Consider the following 23,889-nt stretch of genomic DNA (forward strand, 5'->3'; position numbering starts at 1 on the left):
ATCTGGATTTTTGCTGCAGCAGACAAATGCCTATTTCTTCCGTGTTTCGCGCTGTTACATAAATTCCGATGAACTAACTAGCCCAGCAAGCAACCATTCTGCGTCATGCTATTGCAGATATTTGCTCCGCTATTATCTTGCGCTCAAGCAGCGAGCTCGGGCCTCAAATAGCAACGGCAATGCTCTTTGTGTTATCACACAGATTATCCCTGCGGATTTATTCCTTGCAGTGTTCCTAGCCCTTCACAGTCTCCTCCCCCCCCTCCCCTCCACATCCCTTGCATCCAATTTACCGTCTCTGTCTCTGATTTTCTTTTTGATGGTACTGGGTCGTCTATTACACTTTCAATTATCCTGTACTTGGTTGCCAACCTTCTTGCTTTCTTGCTTCATTCCGTGTCTACGCTTTTGAAATGATGTGTGCACGTCAGCAGGCCATTTATTTTCACCAATGTTTCTGAGTTTTTCTTCGAAACGAATCTTGCTCTGCACTTCCGACTTCAAAAGAAGCCCAATCCACATGTCTGCCTGCACTGCCTCGTTTGTGGTTTTACCATGGGCCTCCAATGGCAATCTGCCCGCCGCTTTCGGTTAAATTTCAATCCCGACAAGAACTCCGACTTTAAGCCCAGAATTGCATTTGCGAACGTTAGCACTGGCACCATTACTACATTGCAAATTCCTCGCACCACCTCATTTATTAGAGCACCTTGGGGCTACATGTTCCATTATTACTGCATTTCAATGCCTTTCTTCCTCAGATTATCCTGGTGGATGTTTAAATATAGGTTCTTTCCTTCGTTCATATATACACCGAGGTATTTATATTGCTTGACTGTGGGTATGACGACTTACTGTCCGATTGATACCACGTTGTTACTCGTCTTCTCACAAAATATCAATGTTTGCCGATTTCTTTACGCTAAAATTAAGGCCTAGATATGTCGCTTCACTGCCACACGTATTTGCTAGTCTGTCAACATCCTGCACTGTCGGCTGGTAGCACTATATCGCTCGTTCCACACTTACCCCAGGTACCCTTTGTCGCACACTTTGCCCATTACTAATGTAAGGTGAATCAAAACCTAATTGCCCGTTTAAAAAAGGAAAATCTGGGGTTTCTACGAACCAAAACTACCATATAATTATGAGGCACGCCGTAGTGGGCGACTCCGGATGAACCAATGGGGTCTTCAACGTGCCCCCAATGCACGGGACACCCCCATCGAAAGGCGGCCCGGGAGTTGATCCCGCGACCTAGTGCTCAGCAGCGCAAGGTATTCGCACGAGTTATACCTGCGCGCAAACTTAGAGGTAAAAAAAAAAGAAAAACGTACGACACGGCACTGTCTATTCATTCTATTCGTCGACTACAGTAGCTCGTAGACTACACCACGCCCTACGCTCATATTTAGGGGGCGTACACGTCACGGCCTTTTTCCGCCTTGTTCCGCACACAACGACGACCGGTTGTCGTGGCAAGCGTGGCTGCAGCGTTTGAAGCAGGAAAAACACCGGCTTCGACACTATATGATTGTGTATAAAACAAAACGCGTACACACACACAAAAAAAGAAAACTGACCAAGGTCGCGTCGACCACGAAACAAGTCAGCGGTACGTCGTCGTCGTCGTGGGCAGTGTAAACAATGAAAGTGCTCATCGCAGGAGACGGTGTCAGTCCATTTTCCTCACTCATTTGCTGTTAAAATGTTTCTTCTTACTATCAGAGTTATCACTATCTTGATCATTCATCTAAGAGAGAGAGAGAGATAAAGAGGAAAGGCAGGGAGGTCAACAAGATATCGGTCTCCGGTTTGCTACTCTACACTGGGGATGGGAGATAATGTAGAAACTAAACAAAACTGTAGAAATGCCAGTGACTTCAACAAGCAGAAAAACTAGCGCAGAGGATTGCACAAAGGAAGAAGTGGACGGAATGGGCACTGGTCCTGTTAGCCGATTTGTCTTTTCTTTCGCGAGTATGAATACCAAACCCGTCCGGCAAGAAGTTGTCGAACGAGCGCTCATGAGGTTTAAGTGGTCTACAGAACTTGCCTGAAATTAGCGCCGATGTGATTCGCCATTTGCTGCGAAGAAAATTTTGACAGGTTAACGTAACGCTCTAATCGATCGCCGCGAACTTTCGTACAAGTCTGGATACATAATTGAACGTCGCGTCAAGAGATATCCCTCGAAAAAAACCATTCAGATGGCCGAACATTCCCATCGTAAGCTTATTCTTTCATATTAAATGTGACAAATATGAAGGTTTACCATTATACAGAAGGTTATCTCATGGATCATTGGAATTGAAAACAACAACAAAAAAAACAATGAAAGTACAAAGCACAGCCAAGTCTAGTAAAATTGATCAGAAGCCCCTTCGTAGTAAATCATTAAATAATTTTAGACATTCCGTCCCATGAGCCCTTTATTTTGCAGGAACCTTTTTCCGCGCAGTGTGCTATATCTCTCAGATCAACGTCACCAAAAGTTCAGAAGTGTGCCATAGATTGTAGCTTGAGTTAATCTAAGGTACGATTTCCATAAATAGTGCGCGCATGCGCGAGAATGCATTTTCCAGCCAATATTATCTCGTCCACAGACTATTGGAACGAAGTAGTGTTCTCTCTTGTGGAAACAGCGCGAAAATCGAGGATTGAGAACACAACTCAAACGCGGCATTTACACGAATGCGACAAGTGGCGCATCGCTTTTTCAGCGCATCGCATTCATGATAACGGCGGCAATGCGCTAGGGAGGTGAATCGCATTGATCCGACACGAGAGGGTAGTTCGAGCAGTCTCGAATTGCATGTAAACGCTGGTGTCGCAGTGAGGGAGAGAGACGGCTGCCGCCGTGTGCTCTCCTCCACTCACCGGCTATCGACGACGATCACTTTCGGCCATAGCACTTTGGCATGACGTAGAGCTCAACTAGCCAACCAACTCATCCGGTTTTGCTCAATCAGCCAATCAGCGCACACCTGACGGCCGAGGTGATAGCATCGCCGAAAGTGATAGTCGCAGAATACGTGTACCCAGGTTCCGGCTTGTTCCGGACGAGGGCGGATGTGCCACATTAAACGTTGTCGCATAGCAATTACCGTGGCGCGCTAAAGAATGCGACACACTGGTGACGCATTCATGTAAACGTAAATAACCAATTAGTATTACAAGAGTTATTGATTAGCAAACGGCCGTGCAAAGCAGCCAACATTTCATTTCATTTTTTATTCGGACATCTCGAGAAATTCCCACGAAGAGAGGCAAAAGGAGACTGTCTCCTCACTGGGCCTACTCTTCGTTTTTCACTTCGTGCAAGGTACAGCAAAGCAGAGCACGAAAGGAAACAATATACTACGTACAAAAAATATTGGACACATCATACAGAAAAAAAAGAAAACAAGGACAGAACACGTTTTTTTTTTTTTTAACTCACGCTTATGAAAAAGTTTATTACTGATTGATGCTACCAGCGCTATAGAGATATGAATGCTGCGGCACTGAAAGAATACGCTCTACTTTTAACAATTAAGGTCATCGTTGAAGCAGCCCGCATACTTTCACATCTGAAAACACGCGTCAGATTTCATACAATGAACGATCCCCCGCTAAATATTTTCTTGACAAAAAATAAAAGATACAGAACGCAGAAAGAGATTACCGAACTTCTTCCTTACGCATTTCTTTAGTTTCCACGTGACCTCCGGACTAGCCTTAGTTAACTCAGAAGAAGCAGCAGCAAAAGATAAATTAGTTATCAGCGTTAAATGCAGTTATTTCTTGATGCTGTGATTCTTGATAGTTGCTACTATGATTCTGTATTTTACATTTACAGGAGGTCCTTTCTACGGGGAATTACTTTGGGTCTTCAACCCCACTATATCGGTACTAGTAATGCTTCTTTTTTTTAACTTTATGTCAATTTGCTGAATCAGCCCGCACAAATTTGTATAGTTTTTCATTGGAATCCATTGTTTCAGGAACCATTTTTGCTATTTTGTGAGTCTCTAGAATATTTTGCTTTAGGTGGCTCGATGTCAGCGCCGCCACAGGGTCACGGCACAGTACAATGAACATCGGGCACACTTTGATAAAACGCAAAAGTGAAGGAGGAAAACATTTCGCCCTAGGTGCGCGAAAGCCGTATGGACGACACTGCGTGTCCAGAATAACTCGAAGAGAACACTTCGCGCCGAAAAATAACAGCCAGCAATGCGTCATGAAGTAAATGTTTCCTGTAGAATAAAAAGGTGTGCACTTGTGCTAGAACCCAGTACCGAGGGGCTCGTTTTTCTTTTCTTTGTTTTTGTAGTCTGAAGACAATAAAAGGAAAAGAGGAAACCATTTTTTTTTTAATAATGGTAACGCAGCAATGACAAGGAAGAGGGAAACGAAACCGGACGACAACCAGCCACCGGTGGGAGAGAAACGCACAATCTCCGCATCATGTCACCCCATCGACGTTCTTGGGAATTTGTGTATGCGTGCTAAACCTAACCAGAAGTGTGTTAGCGCCAGCGGCTCTCACGGCCATGTCAGCAGTTGTAGAACAATCTTGCAACCGCAGGATTCACGCAGTCGCGAACCTAGGAGCAGGTATTGGCCAATGAACCACCAAGGCGTCAAGGCTGCCGGAGTCGACACACTCGCTATGCAATGAGCGAGAAATATGAAGACAACCGAAGAGCTCGGATTTTTCGTCAGTTCCAACGACACGAAGCCAGCGGGAAATGATGCCAAGAAAAAGCATAAAAAAAGAGCATCTGCGCGAAATGGGGGACGAACGTTGCTGACGCCACACCAGGTAGACGCAGGGCTATTTTGTGAGTTTATGGGCCGGTGCGTCGGGGCGTAATGGCCCTGTAGCGAGTTGTGTTGGGTAGTGCAATTGCCGGGCGCAGGACACGAGGCCTATCGGCGAGCACGCGGCCACGAGTGCTCCTCGCCGAGCAAGGAAAGCCAACAGAAGACATCAGAAGTGCGGGCAGGAGAAGATTCGCACTCGCGGCGCAATCTACCGACCGCCAGAGTGAGAGCTTCACGGGGTCGTGGCCGGACCACATCAGAGGACGGAGGTGGGGAGGGGTCGGCGGGGAATGCATACGGCACACGGGGGTCTCATTTTACGGCAGGCGTGCACTCTTGTAGACGTGCGCCGTCTCCTTGTGGCCGAGCACATTAAGCGACAAGAAAACGCACCGCAACGACGGACACCCATGGCACGAAACAAGATTCGCGTGGCACGAAATGTTGAAGAACGCCAGCCCGGCCGCAGGGAAATGGAGTGTCCTCGCGCTGGGAATCGCGTCGTTCTTGCAAGTGGGTGGCGGCAGAGAAACGAAAGAGCGCTCCGTGCGGCCGGGCATGAACTCCATTCCTGGCCCCCGCGGCATTCTGCCGCTGGTCGTGTTCGTCTTTCTCCCTTATTTCTGCGCGTTCCCTCGCAGCTGCGCGCTCTTCTTGCAAGGAAAAGCCAAGAGCGCGAGGAAGTGGGGAAAGGGGGGCCCGGCGCGCGATGAAGACGACGAACCGGGGCATAGTAGTTGGGAAACACTAGGCGGCGCCACGATAAGGTGCCCCTCGCGCACGGAGAATGCGAGCGGTCGTTTGCCCCCCTCTACACCCACCTTCTTTGGAAGCGGAACCTCCCGCAGCTTTGTCTGCCAGATACCCAGGGAGGGTCTCTGGCACGTCATTTCTTTTTTTTTTCCGCCCACGCCGCACGAAGATCCGCCGGGCATCGCACGCGCGCCAGTTCACCACAGGCAAAGCTGCCGCGTGGGTGGCTTGAGGTGGTGCCACCCCGCTGAAGCATGTGCGGGCGCAGGCTCGGCAACACAGCCCGATAGCAGGCGAAAGGCTAAAATGCCTCGTGTAAATAGATCCCGATTCCCAGAGTCTTCCAACACTACCCTTCACATAAGTTTGCTATTTGAAGAACTCGTTTATTTTGCCTTCCAGCAGAGGTCGGTTAGAACTAACGAAGCCAAATTTTATTTTGGCGTTTTGGAAACGATAACATCATCAAGAGCCCGTCACGTCCACACCAGTGCAACCATCTCTTTGTCATCTGTTTTGTTAACGAAACGAACAATATTCAGCACTGATCTGTTAGGGCGCGATGCACAAGTTCATCCGGGGCACGTGGCAGCCACCATCGCACCAACGTATTTTGAGCAAGAGCAGACAGCGGCGCTGTAAGTCAACGACAGAACGCTGGTTAATGACCCGGCGTGTGTACTCGTCTTGGCTACCTCGTTTAATAACCTCGTGGGTGGCTGACAATTTCGTTCGAGCAGGCGGACGCGCATCCACCTGGACGCACACAGCGCGCGTGTGCGCCACATGCTCGGGCCGTATCGCGCGCTTTCGCGGAAAATTGAACGCAGGCGCCACGCGCAGCAGAAGCTGCAGGCACAGGTGCCGCGCGCGCGGCAATTGCGTGCCGGCCAGACACATGCACGCGCACGGCTGCAGCGCAGCCCGTGGCGGGAGAGTCGGGACTGCCGTGGGACAGGCCGAGTGGCGTCGTTTAATTGCAGCCAGGCTAATGATGAGCGTCCTCGGCACCGCTTTGTCTGCCCGTCTCGGGCACCCAGCGAGGCCCATCAGGGCCGCCGTCGCGCCTAATGGGGCCGGCACGGCTCGATCTTGGGCGGCCGATCGACTCCTCCGGACGGTGCTCCCGGCGGCGCCAAATGGACGCTGCAGTTAATCTGACAGCTCGGATTAGCGGCCTCCTTGATCCGGAAGGGAGGCCCATCTCGACATAATAAATTGCTCCGGCGAGCCGTTCCAGACAGCTCGCGGCCGTCGAACACGAGTCGGAGAGGCTCGTTTCGCGTGGTCTCCCGTGAGATTACACGAGCACCGTGTCTCTCGACGAGGCCCGGCTCTAAATAATCGCTCGCCTAGTGTAGCGAGAAACCGGGACTATCCACATTTCAGTTGTTTTAAAGCAAAACGCGTTGGCTACTTATCTCAAAGTACTTGGGTCCCTGCGCCTGTCCTGTTCTCGGCGTTGGGTCGCATCTTTCGCGCTGCTGTCTTCATCAGAAACGAGACAATATCTTCTTGAGACACAAGATAGCGACACCTACTTCTCTTGGAAAAAGAGCGCTTGTTGTCGAAACATAAGCTTCTTTTTTCGAGCTGCTAAAGCACTGCCTTATTGTGGACTTCGACTTAACGAACGTTAGAAGTATATTCACGGTCATGAGTACAACTACAACTATCATCACGAATGAATCTAAACCAATCGCGCATATATTTTTAAGGCCTCCTTTCAGAGGTGGTTCCAGTGGCTACCAAATGTAATATTCTGCTCACACTGTATCTCTTCGCCAAAGAATCGAACCCGACCGACATAACAGAGATATTCGTCCACACACAGTGCAGCGCAGGTCACAAGGCTGCCAAGATACGCCACGTCACGGCATAGAGCTTGCACGGCTGCTCGCATTCTAAACGCTCGAACATGGACGCGCGCCCACGGCTCTGCGCTTGCACTACGTGAGCTCACGCACACGCGGTTCGTTCTGCTTCTTCGCGGTTCTTTCCTGTTTTCTTCTTAGACGTGAATCAATTCAGAATGGCTGGCTGGATTTACTTTACCTGCTCACGCAACCTCGGGAACTAGAAAGAGGGCGTGCGCGGAATCAGTAGCAGCAAAATCTACCTGGGGAGTTGCTGGAAAGAGGTCGCCTCTTCGCGTTGCATTGTTTTGAGAAACACGTCTTTCCAGAACGTGCGTTGCCGATATCAACTGGTGCGTGGCCCGAGACGACACGGTTGCGGCCAGAACAGAACGGCTCTGAAGGCCCAGACGATAAAAATTGAAAGGAAAAAAATTAACCAATAAATACAGCTTCACGTGGTGGCCGAATAAGCGGGCCGTAGTAATATTTCACGCTCCACATTTCCCCTCCGCGCAGAGTTTCGTTGAGCAGTCTTAAAGCGCACAACTTTAAGATCAATTTTCGATGGTACAGTTCATCGACGTCCCTCATTCTACACACTTAATACATTTGCATGACACGGAATGCAGGATTCTCGTATTCACTGCTGTGCCATCCGAGTTGTCCAGCATGCGGCCGGGTAGTTGATGCGTGAAGCACACTGCAGGAGCTATAGACTAACAACAATACGCAGAACGGCGTATATGAAAGGGAAAAAAAATTGCCATTAATCGGAGTGCAGCACGAAGTTACAAAGGAAAGCCGGGTGGAAGACTTTTTGTTCTGATACTTTCATGAACCTTTCCGCAGCTGTGAACACCTGAGGGGAGCTTCTACGCAAGCGTACAAAATGCAGTTGCGCAAGCACGCTGTTTCAAGAGAAAGAGAGAACAATAAAAACGAATTCGGCGAAACACGTCACACTATTTATGAAAAGAAAAAAGTACATGCGGGAGATGTACAAATGCGTCCTTCAGAGATGGTGTCTCGTACGTGGTTCTCAAATAAATTACGGTGGCGATCATATGAACACCACCCGAGCAGAAAAAGTAGGCTGGTCGCCATCTTCCTGTAAAGGATGAACACAACAGACGCAGGGAGAGCCTGGAAGTACCAAATACGAAGGGGTAAATAACAGAAGCCAGAACGCAAGCCATGAATCGCCGCTTGCAGCAGCATCCACAGCCGAATCAGTTCTCTGTACCTCAATTTTCTTTGCAAATATGTTCGTTCCAGCGCATACTTTTCTGCGTGATTCCTCTGTAACTCATTCTGTCGGTTAACATTGACCCTTCGAAACATTAATTACGTTGTTGCGCTCTTTATGTATGGGACGATTCCAGTAACATGATTTAAACTTTAAAAAATGCGGCGGCTCCTCTTAGACGAATGAGGGCAACGGTATATTTGTTGGTAGTCGTCTTAAATTGCATATTTCTTTTTTCTTTTTTTTTGAGTGCGATTAGTTAGAAAAACTGAAATATTCCTTTCAGGGCATCAGTCTTATTTTGAAAAGTTAGCGTGCTCCGGAACAACCAACGAAGTTGTTTCCGTGATAACGTTTACGTGTATTTTTTTTTTTTCGTATTGTTCAGAAATACCGCGAAATAAGAAAAAAGTCTTCACAGTATGCTCGCCGCGGATTGCAGCGCTCTCAATCGTGTTTCGAAAGAAACAAGCCCGCATGCCCATCTCGCAAAAGAAAAAAAAGATGGCAACGGCGCTCAGTGTACGTCACAACCTTCGTTACGACGGTCGAAATCCGCCACGGTCTTAAATGACAAGTGACACACCGGCGCTGAACACGTAAGCAAACACATTTGTCGGCTTTCGACAGGCACCTTAGCTGCGTTTTTTTGGAAACGCGATTGAGAACGTTGCAGTCAGACGCGTAAGCACGCAGTAACGCGATTCCTTTCATACTTCGCGAGCTTCGATCTCTAGCGCAAGCAGTAAAAGGACCGCAAGATAGATAGCGTCATGAAAACAGCTTCATTAGGTATTCCCGAACCCGCGCTACAGAAAGAGAGAGAGAGAAATAACGGATAGGAAAGGCAGGGAGGTCAACCAGAACAGCATCCGGTTTGCTACCCTACAGTGGGGGTGGGGAAAGGGGTATAGAAAGAGGAAGGGAGAGAGTAAGCACTGAGTACGTGTGGGAGGGACACCATACACAAGGACACTATAACCGGTCTCTTAAGCCGGTGCACTTCAAGTACTGCTCTAGTGCACGAATCGCTTTTCGAGCCAGTGACGGGTGTGGTCACGGTCCGAGTATCTGACTCGGTGAACGGTCTCGAGTCCAGTCGGCGTAAAGTTGCCCGTAGAGAGAGGCGTTGGACGTCGCAGCGAGGGAAGGTACACAATAGGTGCTCGATGGTCCCCTCGCACCCACAGGAGTCGCACATCGGGCTCTCGGCCATTCCCATACGGTAGGAGTACACGTTCGTGAACGCCACTCCCAGCCACAAGCGACACAACAAGGTTGTTTCGCCACTCCCAGCCACAGGCGACACAACAAGGTTGTTTCACGCTACAGCTTTTCCAGTAAAATTTATGGCCTAAAACTTACGTTTAAGATATGTCATTAAACGTAACTAATTGTCCAACAAATAATGCTTCAAAAAATAGTAACTTAAGACCACAAACAATATGCCGTTGATATTTATGCAAGGTGTAGCACTTTATTTTTTTAATTTGGTTCAGGTTACGTGATACACCCTATGTATATAGAACGCATACTATATACAGTGCGACTATACGTCGTGCCCCTACAACCTCCATATACCATCACCAACCGAATAATCCGCCAGGTCATTACTGTGTAGTGGCACCTGCATATAACATTCGCTGTAATCCCGAACATATCACTCCTCGCGTTGCATATTGCCATGGGACGACATAACATTCCGCGGTGTTTGATGACTTGTACAGTTGCACAGATGTCCGGGACTTTTACGACCGAGGAGTTCCGTATATCTTGCACTAGCAGCGAACATTGTACTGAGATAAATGTCTGCATGTCTGCACCTTCATGGACGGGCAGACACGATTGCTGGCTCCTCGGTGAATATATGACATTCTTAGCGCCGCAAACGCGGTTGACGGGAATGCTCTTGTTTGCTGTCAACACCGAGGTCAACTTTCTAGCGCCACTGCGGCGGTCTCCTTCAAGCTAGGTTGCCTGTTCCCGCCGTGACGAACTTTGGTTCCGAGCGGGCCGGAACGACGGACTAATGTTTTGCCAGAGCACGAGAAGATCGTCCTCCTAGCCTATCTCGCTGTACCGGATGATATGTTTTCTGGGCCATGCCAGCGGTGCGGCCTCACCTTCTCTACAGGAGTAAACACTCCACATCTCCAGACCGAAGCCCTCAATAGGACTGGGGCAACGGAGCTGTGCTGGCAGCTCCACTTCGCATGTGCTCGTGGCAAGGAGGTGCGAAAACTTTATTGGGTATTTGCCGCGAAAGAAATAAAGGCGTTGAAGATTTATTTATACGGTGCCAGCGAATTTGTGAACGCGACTCTTCCTTTTGTAACTGTAATACTGCCCTGTATGCACGTACCTTCCTTTCACGTGGCCTCCGTCTTCGCGACCGCATGCAAGATCCAACAATGCCAGACCGCTACACGCCGATAGGACTACTTCCACGTCCGAGCAGTACGGAATGCATAAAGGCAAAACGATATTGCTGATTTCAGTCTTGAAATCGCAGCGAGCCGCGCCAGTCTTTCCGTCGAGGACGGTTGCGTTTCGCGGCGCCGTTGCCTTTTCTTGGCTATTTTGTCTTTTTCTTCTTCGCGTCGCTTAGAAGGCATTCCGGGCGTTCGTGTTTATCTGCGACCGACGACGACGCCTCTCCATTTGGCCGGCATCCAAGGCAGCAGCAGCAGCGGGTCGACCGCGACACGCGGACGATTTCAGCGCCATTTTGAGAGAGTTTTCTCCCCGTCGTCGCCCCCGCCAACGGCTTCTTGCCACCTTGTTTCGTGTCTGCTGTCCTCGAAACGTCACACCGATCGGCCCAGCGCAGAAGAACCCGGCTAGGGACGAAAATTACTCGCGCAAGTGCGACGAATCAGCGCCCGTCGACTCTTGGCGCTATTCAGTTCGCACTATTCATAGAATAGTAGGAGGTCACGATTTACGTGGCATCATGACAGCTCGAATAGGATATGCTGCGAAATACCAAGTTGCCAGTGCGGCAATAAGAAGCCGCGCGCCGGACACGATAGCCGCAGAGCCATCGTGGAACCTGCAAAGTTCGCAGTTGGCGCTGGATTTGTAGTACGCGCTACGCAGATTCCGACGGCGGTGGCGTCTGCGCAGTCTGAGACTCGTAAAACCGGAGTTGCCGACGCGCGAGAGAGAAGATGACGGCGAAACGGGAGGGAAAGGGGTTGGGGGAGGACATCAACGCAGGGTGAATATGAGCCTAAAGAAGGTCGTTGCCAATCAGATATTGGTTGCATTGACTGGGCTAGGGAGAGCCAGACAGCTATAGAGAGGCGTTACGACGGAGCACAGAGCAACGTTGGCCCATATAGAGACTTCAAGTAGAAAATCTAGAAGAGGAGAAACAAGGAGGAAAAACAAAGGGTAGGCGTAGAGATGGACAGAAGGTTATGCCTCATGGCTCCTTTAAGATGGAGTCACGTTACGAGAAAAAACACGCAGCGATGTTGCATCAGTTCGAGGCGAAGACGTATTGGTAGTGTAGACAGAGATCGCCAGAGGTGCAACGTAAGAGGCTTGACGGAGTGCAAGTAACGGTGGGCTCAAAAAAGCAGGGGGCTAGAGCCCTTCGGTGCGGTTACGACGGAGTGTCCAAGCAATGCGAACAGAGGATCCAAGCCGCAGGAAAATCCTGAGAAGCCGTACAGATGCTAGTCGACAGAAGCCGTACATTGTATATAGTTAATCTCAGACCCCGTAAAAGTTGCACAAGTGTTAAAAAAAAAGAACAAGAATTGACGAGCAGCCGACATCACACAGCTCTCCGCCGTTGCAGATGTCATTCATCGCTAAGTGGAAGAGCGTGTTTTTTAGATCTTTTTCTAGTTAAACACACGAAATTTGGCTTGCTGTGTCCATCTGTTAATTCACATATTCCATTACGTCACGGTGGTCATGCACATGGGAGCCAGCCGCGCTAACCACTCAGCTACCGAGAAACGATCGCAGATTTTGAGCGACACGCAAACTCTCTATTGGCGTCTGTGCGTGTATTTCGGGGACCACGTGCAGTCCCCACTGCAGCGGACCCAGACAACGTTGTGCGCGTCGCAAGGAAGTACTCGAGAAGGTGGCAAGGTGGTCCGCAGCGAGGGCCTGCTGTTGTCGCAGTAAATCTGTGTCGAAGTAATCGCGCAAGTCTGGCCTATCGTCTTTTTTCATCTGTCCTGCTCGGTTTTTAGTCAAGGAACATGTTTTGCTGCGAAGTTGGAGAAAATATGCACGATCTTAACATACACATATACGGAATTAGAGTCCTTCCCGGTTACTTAGCTCTGTCTAGGTAAACCGTTAATAAAGCACTATTGAACAAAAAATCGAACTATTACGGAGTTTTTAATTAGTTGACTTTACGCGTTGTAAGGCGGCTGCTATACTTCACGCTGAAATATATGTCTATTCTGACGGGCTAGTAGCAATAACAAGGGCCGCAGGTTTGGTGCCAGAGCAACCTGGAAATTTTATTAATCTCTAAGAACAACGAGAAACAGATTATAAGCAGCCGCCCCCCCCCCCCAAAAAAAAAAGAAAAGCAATGAAATCAGCATCAGGCTTCAAAGAGAGAGAGAGAGAGAGAGGGGAGAGAGAGAGGGAGGTTAACCAGACTGATTCCTGTTTGCTACCTGACACGTGAGGATGGTGGAGTGAAAGAAAAGAGAGAGAAGACATGAGTCTATATCGCACTTTCACATGCACTAAACTAGGTGCAGCAAGTCTACAGTCGGGCATTCAAGTCCGGAGTTGCCTTCAGGTACTGAAGAAGGGCTCGAACGGCTTTCTGGGCTGATGAACTGTGAGGCCTGACTCCCAAGAACTTTGCTTCAATATCCCCTACAAATTACATCTTGGCTCCGCTACTGCTGACTAAAATTAATTAAACTATTGTGTTTTACGTGCCAAAACCACGGCCTTATTATGAGGCATGCCATAGTGGAGAACTCCGGATTACTTTTGTCCACCTTGGGTTCGTTATCGAGCGCCTAAATCTAAGTGCACGGGTGTTTCTTTGCATTTCGCCCCCATCTAAATGCGGCCACCGTGGCCGGGATTTAATCCCGCGACCTCGTGCATTAAGCAGCCACGGCGTGTCGCTACTGTTGACAGCGTACAGCAAGTACACATGATCCCGTGTGAACCAGAGAAAACAGTGCGCGACGTTGTGGTCTTGCGACGTTGCGAAACTTGGGAAGCAAAGTTTCTTCAAGCACGAATGCAGCCGCCTGTCGTGATAGGCCGCCGTGTAGCTCGCACCAGGCGTCCTGCTAGGTTGAAGTCCAAACGTGTTGAACCCGGGTCACAGAAAAAGACGCCCCCCCCCCCCCCCCCGGTTTATTCCCGCGTCATCTGAACATCTCGCGACTCGTCTTGTAGACACATCCAAGCACAACAGAGCACGATCAATGACAGACGCCGCTTGCCGTGTCTCACGTGGCTTGGCGCGTGAGATATGAAACAGCAATCTCAACTCGCAGTCCACACACCACAACTGTGCATCTCGGCACGTTGGTCAATATGTGCAGTTCACAGCTTCAAGCGAAGTTCTCGCGTTCTCTCATTTGCTGTCTGCTCACAAAGCAACCGACAAGTTCTCTTTATGTAATGGTGGCGCCAAGTACGCGCGCAGAGCTTCAAGGGCGCGGTATGGCGTGAACTTTCCCCAACTTACAAACTATAGCCCCGAAGAGTATACGCGGCGCCGTAAGCGGTATAATTGCTCCAATGACTACATGGCACTTTAGGGTTTGTGCAAGCGTAAATACTGCATTACATTTCACGCGGTCAACGGTTCTGCTCGTGTTACAATTACAAATGAGAACACAGCGTACCAAGGTAATCAATACCGGAGTTGCAAATAAGACTGACCCACTCGAACATAGAGCAACGCATTTGTAACCACTGATCGTACACGAGGGAACCCTCAATGCATAAGGCGCTTACCGTGAGACGCGACCAAGTTTTCGCTGAAAACAAACAAAACTATTTGTAATTCGAGATCGCGACATTTTAAGCGAAATGTTTCGCTCGTTATGTGGCAGCATACGCGGTCCACTGACCTCCGAGTTATTGGGGGCACGCGTCTGCAGGCGCACACGGTGCAAGTCGCATGCATGCATGCGTGAGCGAGAGATATTGAGATATTGCCTTTCACTCGAGTCGACACACAGTAAACAATGAGCGCGGGGACTATGCCTTCAGCACGAAACCCGTCAACTTGACCCGCCGTACCAGGCGAGCCCTTGTTAGAGGAGACACAATTATGGTTCTTTGTTTTGCACGCTGTCGGGCGGAGCGGAAATTCTATGCCATTCACAACCTCGGCGGTGTCACTGCATAAACGAGTAAAAGAAAAACAGGCAGAAATTGAGTTATGGTGCATCAGTGCACGAACGCCCATTCATTTTTTTTTAGATAGGCTCACAACATGACAGAGCTCACTTATATACGCGAAGTTGGCGTGCTGGCACGAAGCTGCCGAGTAAACAGGTCCAAAAGAGGCGCTCAGGAACGTGAATACACACGTGCACGTGCTGACATGCAGAAATTTTCAAAACTACATCGAACGCTCCAAAGTTGCAAGGAATACGTTCCAGTCGTTAAGGAAGTGTATCTTCTAATACTGTGAAAGCTTTATTTAGCCACCCATTGAATGTTACAAAACAGGAACTTGCACTTGTTCTTCGCATAAAATGATGTAAACATTTCGTAATGTGGCTGGTGTTCCTCTTATGCAAACGTTCCTCATGTTACCTTTAACGGTTTAAGAGGTGCAAAGATAACGGCGGCTAAAATCACTGAAACGCAACAACCATTAAAATGAAGTAGATGCTCAAACGCGCACTATTTCTCTATCTGCTGTCACACAAATGTCCCACACGGGACTGATTTTGGTGACCCAAAACCACCCGTTCCATTGTCTTTTAACCTGTTCCTTACGGCCCAGCCCATTTCTTGTGCTCCTCACAAGCGCCACCTGTAATCACAATTGATGGCTCTATATAAACACGCGCCAAATAACGGGCGTTCGCGCAGGTGAGTGAACACGGCTGGCTCCACGCTTGGCAAGGGCCATTACGGGGCCTCAAGAGCGGCCTTGAAGCCAGTGTGTACGTACCATCCACGAAGCTGCATTCTGCCGCGAAGCCTTCAATTAGACGATTACGGTCTCCGCCCGACTTCGCGCAGCGGGTACAGAAGCGTTTAGGTCGCTTATTAGAGCGAAGCGTACCGTCTGCATTGGAGGCGTCGCGCCGAGATACCGCGTGGATGCCGCACGTGGCTCCCAGAAATGCACTCCCTCGAGGCATTTCGAGTTTAATTAGTCGTGGAGCTGCCTTACACGGTCTTCCCCGAAACATTAATGAAACTTGGTCATTTGTGTCACCGTTCCGTGGAGCTTCGTCTTTGCAAACGGCTTTGTTGGGCGTGTAAGGGGCGCAGCGAGCGCCATTCTTAGGGCTGGGACGGTTGAGCCGCGGCTGCGATGTTTTAGCAGCGTGGTTGCGACATTGTCACTTAGAAACGTAGTGAAACTGTTTAGTCACCTGCGCGTTCTTGTGGCGGATCCTGACACCGTTGTGAAACAAGAACTCGGATCGGTTGTACGAACAAATGATCGTTGTAGTGCGTTCACGAGCAGAGTAAGGCTTGCCCTATTTAGGGTTCCTCCTCCGAGCCAAGCGCTGTAGGATATGCAATAAACGAACGGCAAGGCAATACGGCAGGACGCTAAGTGCACTTGAAAGCCTTTACGTACCTGACATGTGCTATTAGGAGCAAGCTTTGGATACTTTCAGCACCGCCATGTGACAATTATACCGCTTGCGTTACTGATTAAGTTACGCATCTTGGCCTAAAGGACAGCACCCTATATACAGACTCGCAATAAGCACAGTGGTTATCATGGGACATTGCTGTAAGCATCGAGAAAATGGTAACAGTTTTCGGCACTGCACATTCTTCACCAATATGAAAGGGAACGCCGGATTCATATTCGAAGTTGGTAAGTTTCCTTTTGCGTTCATTTTAATGAGAAAAAGTTCCATGAGCGGGATTCTTCAACAGGAAAATAAATTTGAGGAACACACATGAAGTATTCCCTTTCATATTGGCAGAGAGTATACATACGGATCATGCATTACGCCTACGTTACAATAATCGCATAGTTAGACGGACACTGTTGGAACTATCTGCATTAGCGAAACATAATCGGTGAACCGAAGTTGACGCAAAATGATATAATAAGTAGTACAACGGTATGCACCGTTTCTTGTTTTGTTTTTAATTGGAGGCGTTTGACAAGTAATAGTTTAGTCAGGTGAGCAAACAAATGCTCTCTGTGCAAGCGAAAAGAAGGACAAGCGCAATGCTGCCAGCGTTGATGGAAGCACAGCGCTTCTCCTCGCACCTTCAAGCACCAGTACACTATGCCTTAGACAGTGACGTAAGCTAAGCGATGACAAAGCTCAGCCTACTTAAGGGCCACATTTGAGGAATCAGTCTTACTTACGGTTCGAACAAGAAGCACACTAGGAAGGTCTGACGTAAACCAGCATCGTTGCGCAATGTCAGCGGCACGTACCCACTGCTGAGAACGACGGGAACAGAGGTATCCTGATGGCGCCGAAACACCACCGTGGAATTTCGCACGACCCTCTGGTCGGACTCACCGACTTCAAACCGGAAAAACGACTCGTACACTTCACAGTGCAATACGCATCGTGGGCACCACATGCCTCTCGCCGACCAAGCGGCCAGCTGCTAGGTAGCGCGCGTCGGCGCTGCGGATTCCCCGGACACATCACGAGGCGGTAACGCGAGCCGAACGCAACAGGACGCAGCCTGGCAAACATGCCCTTCGCACGGGCGGTGGTCCTCCGCGAAGCAGCGCACGCTCTCCCAGATAAAGCGCCGTGGCTTTGCTCCGGGCAGCGCCGTAGCATGTAGTGCACGCAAATTTCCCAACGAGCCTCACCTGGCCTCAGCTGGGCCCGCCAGGGGTGGCGACGGCCGCCGGTTGCAAGTCACGACCGCTGCTGGTCCGCTCCGTCGCGTACGTGCACGCGTCGGGCGAAAACAGCGGCAAGACATCGCGGCGAAAGGCGCGGCAGCGGGCTTCGCGATCGCACGCCGCGCCAGTGGTAGCCGTAAACAAGACCCGGACGGCCGCTTACCTGGCTGCTGCCGCCGCTGGCCGTGGTGGCGCTCTTGTGGAGAGGGAGCCCCGGCCTTGTGGCCAGGGGTTGTCGGGTGGGGCCCCCCTCGAGGACGCTTATCGCTGCGGTTTTTTTTTATCCCGTCACCGAGGAAACTATCGGCCGATGATGCGTCGTGCGGAATGGCGTCGCTTGTGCGCCGACGAGTGTAGACGGAGAGGCGTGCTACGAGACTGGCTGCGTCTTGCGTCAGCAGGAAAAAGCGGTCGGGAGTCGGGCAACTGTGGGACGCGCCGGGAGAGGGAACGCGGACCGGTGCCACCACAGCCGCCGCGTCGGCGTTGCTCGTCCCGCCGACAGAGTCGTGCAACGACGGGTGCCGGCTGCCTCTGGGCCGACTTCCCACCTGCGGCGGCTGCTCGCATGTGCCGCGTTCTTTGCACCGCGACACGAGGGGGAGGAAAAAGGAAACAAACAAACAAAAAGCTCTCGTTTTTCACGGCCCCGCTCTTTCGCCGTCGACCGTGAACTTCTGGAGCACGGTTTGACCTGCGCGGTCCGATTTCCATCCATTCGAGTAACCGAATCGCAATCTTACTAGCGCTTTTAACAAAAACAGGTGTTCGCCCTCTATCAACTCGTTAAGTGCCAGCGTGTTAATCAGGCACCTTCAGTAAACAGCCAGGAGCTCATTCACCTTTGTTTTGTACAAAATAAATTCCAGGAGTAAACACCGTATTTTTGTACTTACCTGGAACCTTCCACTAGAAAGACATTTTCCGAGCCCCGATCAGACAACAAGAAAGCCGCGTCAATGCGGCAAGATGTTGCGCAAACCAAAGCAGCGAGTTCTCGAAGTGTCTACTCGGTTCCATCTTGTGTGTATGCAAGCAGCAGGAAGAAAAGGCTGACAGCGCCGATATCACCCTCGACAACTTTTCCCTTGGCGCTTTCGGTATTCGTGCACAGCGAATGCGTGCGCGCTCGTAAACGCGACACGCACTTTTCGGCCCTTTTAAAATGCTCTCTCCGTGACAACAGCCGCACCGCGACAGAGTGCTGCATTCGCTAGGACGTCGAGGACGCTCGATTTTGTATCCATTTATTTTTCGCGGCCCTTGGACTCTTGGGCGCATAATGCGCTCTTACATTCGCGGAAACATCGCGTACATAGCAACGTTATTACAGTCCAAAGAAGAAAAGAAAGAAATTCGCACAATAGGAGTCGCAGAAAGAAAGAAGCAAGCAAAGTGCGGCAGACAAAATGGAAACTTGCGAGCACGACATTAAGCTCAAAGTCGATCGAGTCTGATCGCGAAGTTCCGCATTCCTGAGCGTGGGATGCGGGCGGCGCTCCCCCCGAAGGGGGCAAACAAGACAACGCGGCCCCCACCTGCACGGCTTCTGAGGGAGGAGTGTCGTCAGATATTGCGCGCCCCGTAGCGCCGTAGCAAAGACCGGTGTTGCTCCCTGGTCGCCCTCCCCACCGCCCTCCGACGGGCACCCGGTCTTCTCGTCTCCCATCTTTTGTGCGGCGTTTCGCTTCCCGCGCGCGCTGGTTCTTTACGGCCACATCGCGCGGGGTGTTGCCTCGGCGAGCATCGCATGTGGCGCGCGCGCGCGCGCATATGCGCGCTGCCTCGCGATCCTATCGTGAGCGGGGCCGCGCGAACGCACCCTTTTTCGGGCCGGCGCCAGCTCCTCCGAAGGTTCTGCTGGCGGAGTCATGGGAAATCAGTGCCGCCGGGCCAGGCCCGAAAGCTGCGCGCGTTCGCCGCTCAAACACGAAACGTGCCCGCGAAAAGATAGACATCGCCAGATTCGGCCGGCAACGCAGGCAGCAAAAGAAAAGGCAAGCGCGCGGCCTTTCGGAACGAAACACTCTGTAGGCGTCACGCAGTCGAGTTTTGCATAAGTTGCCAGAGTAACTTACCAGAGCTCGTAGGCTTCGTTTCCCGACTTTGGTATACATGCGCACTTTCGTAGAATGTTTTGCTCCACTTGGACCTATGTAAAGAAGCGAAATGGAGATGCGGTTTACCTAAGTTACGCGTTTATTTTTTTCGCGCCTTAGAACAGACGACGGTAGAGATGCAGTAGGTTGGCAGGTTACGCGCGTGTTCTAGGCGGGCTGCGTTACTGCTGTCCTTCGCAGCAAGAAGCGATAAAGGGAACTAGCACCCATGAGGCGCGTATTCGAGATAACTATCGCACTTTCTTCGAAAATTTCTCACCAAGCTACCGTTATAAGATTAGCATACTAGAAAACTTTGTTGTAAAAACTTCGCGCTGCCGCGTTTGTAAAGCACTTGTTTTAAGCCCAGTAAGAGCATATCGATAGCTTCGACGGGACGTCACGCACCACCGTGACGGTGCACAAGCATGGCGTCCACGATGACGTCAGTGCAAGCCATCTATTAGGCACGTGCGTAGCGATTAAGTTTAGAGTTACAGCTGAAGAGCAGTATAATGCGCACGCGCAGATTGAGTCGCTTCGAAAAGCAATGAGGACGAGCAGTGAAGTCTTTTTATTCATTTTTCACGCCATAAAAGCGATTCTCCATATGAGTTCTGAGAAGATCGTGTCACGGAAGATTAGAACACCACGATAAAAGGTCCTTTAGAAAGTTAGATTATGGAGCTTTACGGGCCAAAACCACCATATGATTATGAGGCACGCCGTAGTGCGGAAATTTTGACCGCCTGGGGTTATTTAACGTGCACCTCAATCTAAGTACACGGGTGATTTCGCATTTCGCCCCCGTCGAAATGCGGCCGCCGTGGCCGGGATTCGATCCCGCCACCACGTGCGCCGGATCGAACTCCATATCCACTAAGCAACAACGGTGAGTGTCCTTTAGAAAATGCAGATCATTACATTCATGTCATGACATTTCGTGACATACATGGCATCACATGTCATTAACGTCCCACATGCATGTCATTACACGCATCTCCAGAATATATCCAGTTAAAAATGCATGTCACTCAATCCATTATAGCTATCACATTTATGACATTCATGTCATGCCATGATTGTCCTTCATGTCAGTTCCATCTTATAACAAGTTATATGTCACGATAATGATGACATGAATTAAATGACATGACATGTATCAGATGACTTATTTAAGGTGATTGTCATGAATGACATGGGTGAAAGCATCGTTGTCATTTTTTATCTGGATATGTATCAGGATATGGGTGGCGAGACATATGAGTGCATCACATGACAAGAATGAGATGCTCATGCATGTATTGTCATTGATGTCATGCAACTTATGGCATACATGTCATTTCACGCATGCCATGCCATTCATATCCACATATGTATGCATTGAGTTAAAAACGACCATGGCATCATCATGTCATTCATAGCATTTGTGTCGTGACATACATACCGCGACCAGCATGCGATATCATTGATATCATGACATGACATGCGCTTGGATGTCCATGACATTTAAGCCATGTCAGGTTATGCATGCATTTCGTTCCTACGCAGATATATATTGACTTAAACGGCCACGATGGCATCATGTCATTCGTACCATTAATATCATAACATACATGCCCTGACAAATATGTAATGTCATTGTTGTCATGACGTCCATGTCATGTTATGTATGCATGCATATGATGCCGACCCATGCCTATTCTGATATATAACCAGTTCAAGAAACGACCACGATGGAGGTGGACAGACAGACAGATGGACCGACGGAAAGACAGACGGACGGACAGACAGACAGACAGACAGACAGACAGACAGACAGACAGACAGACAGACAGACAGACAGACAGACAGACAGACAGGCAGACAGACAGACAGACAGACAGACAGACAGACAGACAGACAGACAGACAGACAGACAGACAGACAGATGGACAGACGGAAAGACAGACAGACAGACAGACAGACAGACAGACAGACAGACAGACAGACAGACAGACAGACAGACAGACAGACAGACAGATAGATAGATAGATAGATAGATAGATAGATAGATAGATAGATAGATAGACAGACAGACAGACAGACAGACAGACAGACAGACAGACAGACAGACAGACAGACAGACAGACAGACAGATAGATAGATAGATAGATAGATAGATAGATAGATAGATAGATAGATAGATAGATAGATAGATAGATAGATAGATAGATAGATAGATAGATAGATAGATAGATAGACAGACAGACAGACAGATAGATAGATAGATAGATAGATAGATAGATAGATAGATAGATAGATAGATAGATAGATAGATAGATAGATAGATAGATAGATAGATAGATAGATAGATAGATAGATAGATAGATAGATAGATAGATAGATAGATAGATAGATTCAAAACGAATGGAGTTCGCAAAGACTGCTTCGCATTGAATTTGCACAAGAAGACGAGGGCAACACAACGCATGCCCAAGTTGGAGCCTGTCCTACAAACTGTGTTTTTGTTATCGTTTTAATTTTGCACTTTATTATTATTATTTTTTTACTATCTGTGGTTACCACGAGCGTAAGCTGCCAACTGATTGCTGTGTGTCTGTTTCCGGGCTCACAGCTCAGGACGACCTATGGGCTAAAGAAGCTGCCCATTTGAGACGCGAAAAAGCGCTTTCCATAAATGCGCGCGCTTTCCGCTTCTTATGACGCGCACCCGCGCCGCGCATGCTCAAAGGAACAAGGTGGCGATACCTGGGCTAGTTGGTGATCCATACTGACAGTAGACAACAAACGAGCATTGCATCTACATATGTCTGCAGAAATCACAAAACCGAAGTTATTATAAAGCCCAAACTACGTATAGGCACCTTACGCCGGCCAGAGAGCACTACGACCATAGAGGAAGAAATTTGACAAGAGGGGACACTCGGCGAAAACTGGCAACAGGAAATATGTCACGCTAGTATTAATGTCGACCATTTGCCGCCGCGATCATCGAAAAAAAAATAATGTTAAATGAATTCAACACACATTATTTTATTTTATTCATTATTTCCCGCCAAAACTAAACATATCTGCGTGTAATTTATGTTAAACTTTGTGACCTACGTTTCTTGCTTTACCTAGCGACAGGTCAATAGAGAGTTTTAGAATCGGGGACCCAAGACTCTGGCAGAGTACACTGTAAAATAATTTACATCCTTAAAAATAAAAAAGGGTGTAAATGTGTCTATAACTTACACCCTGTGTGTTAGTTGGGTAGTAGAGAAACAAACAAAAACAAATGCCGCACCGATCAGCGCAGCTGGCGTAACGCGTTGCAGCTAGCGTTCAAAACGCGCGCCCAAAACCGAAATCGGAAATGTGGTCCAGGTATTAATGTCGGCGGCCTGGTGCGCTGCAGTCAATTCGGCCGCTGGGCTCCATGGGACTCTCCGCTCTTGTTGTATCCTTTGTTGAATCCTTTGTTGAACGACAAGGACCCACGTTCGATCGTTCGTCTGAATTCCACACACCACGCAGGGCATGCACACTTGGAGATTTTTAAATCTCAAACACTCTTGCCTCGTGATACGCGATCGCAGACGTCGCGGCAAATTTTTCGTCGCGTCTCTCCCCTTTTGCTTTCACCGCTCTCTAGGCTGTGTGTTCTGGCGCGGCGAGAACGAAAAGACGAGAACGAGAAGAGTGTACAGGATGAGGCGCTTACTGCAGACAACTGAAAATTTTTCACTTGTGAGAACAACTGAATTTTTTTCACTTGTGAGTAAGCGCCTCGTCCCCTCCACTCTGAAAATCTTCAATTGTGAGTAAGCGCCTCGTCCTTTCCACTCTCTTTGTTCTCGTCTTTGTGCGCTTTTACACTTTCAAGATCCCAGACGGTGCGTTTATCGAGCACGAAATAGTAACACGACAGGAAAGAACCAACCGAGCTACGAGTGTCCATTTCTCGGTTTCTGGGTGCCTAATTTTCTTAGATACTGTGAACCACTCAGCGCTACGAAAAAAAAAAAAAAAGGTCCCCATGTCCCCCGAGCACGGCTATGCCAGAACTCCCTCACTTTTACATGATCGAGAGCG

General features: G+C 49.2%; 1 protein-coding gene across 6 annotated transcripts in view; it reads right to left on the bottom strand.

Moving 5' to 3' along the window:
- LOC139054289 (uncharacterized) overlaps positions 1 to 20,049 on the bottom strand; it is a 53,734-nt gene extending 33,685 nt beyond the window's left edge. The window contains exon 1 of one of the 6 annotated variants that reach the window (XM_070531048.1): positions 19,789 to 20,049. The gene's annotated coding sequence lies outside the window, so the exon portion shown is untranslated. Of the gene's footprint in view, positions 1 to 17,209; positions 17,596 to 17,674; positions 17,843 to 17,873; positions 18,244 to 18,606; positions 18,630 to 19,532; positions 19,670 to 19,788 lie in introns of those variants that run through there. The other 5 variants (XM_070531052.1, XM_070531053.1, XM_070531049.1 and 2 more) reach the window with 5 other exon arrangements.
- Positions 20,050 to 23,889: the final 3,840 nt, after the last annotated feature.

This window comes from Dermacentor albipictus, chromosome 1 (genome assembly GCF_038994185.2).
Source record: "Dermacentor albipictus isolate Rhodes 1998 colony chromosome 1, USDA_Dalb.pri_finalv2, whole genome shotgun sequence".
NCBI classification, from domain to species: Eukaryota; Metazoa; Arthropoda; class Arachnida; order Ixodida; family Ixodidae; genus Dermacentor; species Dermacentor albipictus.